The sequence below is a fragment of the Primulina huaijiensis genome, unplaced genomic scaffold (assembly GCF_012295235.1).
Source record: "Primulina huaijiensis isolate GDHJ02 unplaced genomic scaffold, ASM1229523v2 scaffold35907, whole genome shotgun sequence".
NCBI classification, from domain to species: Eukaryota; Viridiplantae; Streptophyta; class Magnoliopsida; order Lamiales; family Gesneriaceae; genus Primulina; species Primulina huaijiensis.
In genome coordinates this window covers 9,281-14,295 of record NW_027358371.1, presented here as the reverse complement: position 1 = coordinate 14,295, position 5,015 = coordinate 9,281, and the positions used below count along the sequence as shown (strand labels likewise).

The window sequence follows — 5,015 nt, the reverse complement described above, 5'->3', positions numbered from 1 at the left end:
GAGACTTTTTGACAACAAACGGTTCTATACGACATTCAATCTCCCAAGCGCCTAACGACAAGAAACGAAGCTTCATTATACATCCCAACATCATAAATAATATACCTATATGCAGCAACGATCACCCGTCGATCCCCAACGAGGCCTGCAACATAAAACTTCAAGAACACAATTTTTGTAAAAGTTGCAGTTTGAGCAGTCCCACGAAAAACTCCATAACTCACTCAATTCTAATCCAAAAATCTCGAATTTTATATCAAATCGAAGGCATTAAAAAGTTCTACATTTTTGTTCTTGAAAGTTTTCTCAAAATATGAACCGAAATTTCGCAGTTTTTATCAGAACAATAAAAACGAAAATTGTAGATCTAAAAATCGTTTCAAAAGCTGTTCCAACGTATTTGCTCAAACTTCTACACATCATACACATGATTTTAAGCATAAATAACAACACACGCATAATATGACATGATCGATACAGAAAAGAGAGATTATACGTGCCTTTGACGATTAAATAATACCGAAACGACGACACTGAAGCGGAGACGGAGCGAGAGACGATCCGGGACGAAGGTGGCTCGATTTTCTTGAAATAAACTCAACAAAATATTGCTGGAAATTTCAGAGGAAAGGAACGATTGCTGAAGAAGAAGTTGGAGAGGAGAGAAATGATATAGAGGTTGATGGAGGAGAGTTTAAAGAGAAATTCTCTTCTCTCCTTAGTCAAATAATATAATAAAACATGTGTGTTTTGTTTATAATGAAGGGGTGTGTGTATACGTGTATGAGTGTGTGTGAAAAGGTGTTGGAATAATTGAATATTTTAATATGTGTGTGTGGTGTGTAATAAACCACTTAATTAGTAATTATAAAGTGTTTTTAAATAAATAAATCATGCTAATAAAAATGTTAACAAATCAACAAATTAATAAAATTCTAATCCCATAATAAATTTACTAAAATCCCCTAATTGATAAACTTTAAAAGTTTAAAAATCCTAAAATGACTTAATATTTAAATTAGGCTTTAAAAATATTAAAAATTCATAAATTATTTAAAATGTCTCAAACCTAACTTAAAATAAAATACCACAATTAAAGTCACTAAAAATCATCCCGGTCTCCTTTCCTCGATCCCGCCTCGAATAATCGTCTGAAACATAAAACTCAAGAAAACATTTTAACGTAGATCAATTAAACATAAATATTAAAATAATGAAATTTCATAAATTAAATAAATGCATAGATTTTACGTATACTGATTTTTGGGCTTTACAGTTTCTCCCCCACTTATAAAAATTTCGTCCTCGAAATTAAGTCTTACCGAACAACTCCGGGTAGCGAAGTCTCATGTCTGTTTCAGCTTCCCAAGTGTCCTCCTCCACTGATTGATTCAGTCACTGGACTTTGACTAGCTTAGTCATCTTGTTCCGAAGCCTACGCTCTTGCCTGTCTAAGATTTGAATCGGTCTTTCCTCATAAGACAGATCTGGAGTCAACTGCAATGGCTCATGGCTCAGAACATGCGAAGGATTAGCTAGATACTTCCTCAACATAGAAACGTGGAACACATTGTGCACTCCGGACAAATTCGGCGGTAAGGCAACACGATAAGCTAGAGTTCCAACTCTGTCAAGAATTTCGAACGGTCCAATAAATCTCGGACTAAGCTTGCCCCGCTTCCCAAATCTCATAACACCCTTCATAGGTGCTATTTTGACGAATACATGATCACCTACGGCAAACTCAAGATCCCTTCTTCTCTTGTCAGCATAACTCTTTTGACGGCTCTGGGCGGTCTTCATTCTGTCACGAATCTTGACTACCACATCTGCAGTCTGCTGAACTATCTCTGGACCAAGTTCTGATCTCTCACCGACTTCATCCCAATGAATCGGTGATCTGCACTTTCTTCCATATAGTGCTTCATAAGGAGCCATACCTATAGAGGATTGAAAACTGTTGTTGTAGGTAAACTCCACTAGAGGTAACTTCGACTCCCAAGTCCCCTGAAAATCAATCATACAGGCTCTCAGCAAATCCTCCAAAATCTGTATCACGCGCTCAGACTGACCATCTGTCTGCGGGTGAAACGCTGTACTGAAAAGCAACTTCGTCCCCATGGCTGCATGTAAGCTCTTCCAGAAAGACGATGTGAACCTCGGGTCCCTGTCGGACACAATCGAAACTGGAATCCCGTGCAAACGGACTATATCCCGGATATAAAGCTCTGCATACTGAGTCATGGAGAAAGTCGTTTTCACCGGTAATAAATGTGCTGACTTAGTGAGTCGGTCCACAATAACCCAAATGGCATTAAAACCCCTAACTGATCTTGGCAACCCAACGACAAAATCCATAGTGATATTCTCCCATTTCCACTCTGGAATAGGGAGTGGCTTAAGCATTCCTGCTGGCCTCTGATGCTCTGCCTTCACTTGTTGACAAGTGAGGCATTCTGACACAAATCTGCAGATGTCTCGCTTCATCCCTGGCCACCAATACAAAATCTGTAGGTCTTTGTACATCTTGGTACCTCCTGGATGAATAGAATACGGAGATGCATGTGCCTCTGACAAAATATCATGTCTAATTGAATCAACACTAGGCACCCACATTCTATCTCTGTATCTCACAATACCATCGAACACTGAATAGAGTACACTGCCCTTGGCTTCATCTTTCAGCCTCCATTTCAATAACTGCTCATCTGAAGGCTGACCTGCTCGAATACGGTCTAACAAGGAAGATTGGACCGTCAGATTAGACAGCGTAGGAGCTCTGCCCTCGCGATAAACTTCCAAGTCAAACCTTTGAATCTCAGACTGAATAGATCTCTGCACTGACAGCTGTGCTAAGATTGCTACCTTTCTACTCAAAGCATCTGCCACAACATTAGCTTTCCCTGGATGATAGCTAATTTCACAATCATAATCTTTTACTAACTCCAACCACCGTCTTTGTCTCATGTTAAGTTCTTTTTGCGTGAAGAAATACTTTAGACTCTTGTGATCAGTGAATATCTGGCATCTCTCGCCGTACAAATACTGTCTCCAAATCTTCAAAGCAAAGACCACGGCAGCTAACTCGAGATCATGAGTCGGATAATTCTTTTCATGCACTTTTGACTGTCTGGAAGCATAAGCTATAACCCGACCATTCTGCATCAATACTGCGCCCAAACCGAGCTTAGAAGCATCGGTGTACAACACAAAATTATCTTGTCCTGCTGGCATGGCTAACACTGGCGCTGTGATAAGAGCTTGTTTCAAGGTATCAAAGCTCTTCTGACATTCTTCACTCCATATGAATTTGACATTCTTCTTGGTCAATGAGGTGAGTGGCACTGCTATCGAAGAAAATCCCTGAATAAACTTTCTGTAGTAGCCTGCTAAGCCTAGGAAACTGCGGATCTCTGATGCATTCTTCGGCTCAATCCATTCTTTAACTGTCACCACCTTAGCTGGATCCACCTCAATACCACTGCTAGATATTATATGTCCTAAAAATGCTATTTTCTCCAACCAAATTCACTCTTACTGAATTTTGCATACTACTTGTGTCTCTGCAAAACCTGTAACATTGTTCTCAAATGCTGACTATGCTCCTCATGGCTCTTCGAATATATAAGAATATCGTCAATGAATACTATGACGAACTGATCGAGGAACGGCTAAAATACTCTGTTCATGAGATCCATGAAAATAGCTGGAGCATTTGTCACTCCAAATGGCATCACTAAGAACTCGTAATGCCCATATCTGGTCCTGAAAGCTGTCTTGTGGACATCTGCATCCTTCACTTTCAGCTGATGATACCCTGATCGAAGATCTATCTTAGAGAACATGGTAGCTCCCTGAAACTGATCAAACAAATCTTCGATTCTAGGCAACGGGTACTTATTCTTGATCGTTACCTTGTTCAGCTCACGGTAATCGATGCACAGTCTCATGCTCCCATCCTTCTTTTTCACAAAGAGCACTGGCGCACCCCACGGTGAGAAACTCGAGCGGATAAATTCCTTGTCTAAAAGTTCCTGAATCTGTTGCTTAAGTTGTAGCATTTCTGCTGGAGCTAATCTGTACGGTGCCTTAGAGATTGGCAATGTGCCTGGCATGAGATCAATGGCAAACTCCACCTCTCTATCTGGTGGAAGGCCTGTGACGTCATCTGGAAAGACGTCTTGGAAGTCCCTGACTACTAGTACGTCTGCTAAAGATGGAGTGAGTACTTCAAGTGCAGATGCCATGCTGGCTAAGAAAGCCTGACAACCCTCGGAAATCAGTCTCCTCGCCTGCATGCAGGAGATCATGCGAGGAAAACTCCTCCATCTGGATGGCTCAAATAAAAACTGCTCCATTCCCAACGGTCTAATCAGTACTGATCTTTTCTGAAAATCAATCAGAACTCTGTTCTTAGTAAGCCAGTCCATTCCCAAAATAATATCGAACTCTGGCATTGGTAGCAGAATCAAATCTGCATACACTAAATGGCCATGCAATTCTAGATCGATATCTCTGACTACTCTAGTAGCTAACAGCTCTTCCCCTGATGGGACTGTCACTGAATAATTCACGTCGAGGCCGATGGTCTTGATATCCAAGTGACTAGCAAACGTCTCTGAGATGAATGAATGGGTGGCTCCTGAGTCTATCAAGGCCTGTGTAGCTATTCTCTTAATGAAAATATTTCCTGAGAGACGTAAGCACCACACGAAACTTATATCACAGAATTACTAACAGTAACCCAAAGCAAAATAGGACTCAATATCCCAAGTCACACAAGATAATACTAGCACACTAATAATCCCAAATAAAAATTTCCACATGCAAGTCAAAATAATACTGAGTTTAGGTAGAAAAGTTTACCAGTCAGTAGTGTAGTGTCTGGGTTCGCCTCCTGAGCATGCATGGCGAATACCCTACCCTGAGTTGGCTGCTTCCACTGTGGGCATTCTTTCAACATGTGGTCAGTAGCTCCACATTTAAAACATTTACCTGACCCATACAAGCATTGC

At 40.6% G+C, this 5,015-nt stretch overlaps 1 pseudogene; it reads right to left on the bottom strand.

Moving 5' to 3' along the window:
- Positions 1-1,395: 1,395 nt before the first annotated feature.
- The window catches only part of LOC140968383 (uncharacterized), a 6,705-nt pseudogene continuing 3,085 nt past the window's right edge, over positions 1,396-5,015 (bottom strand).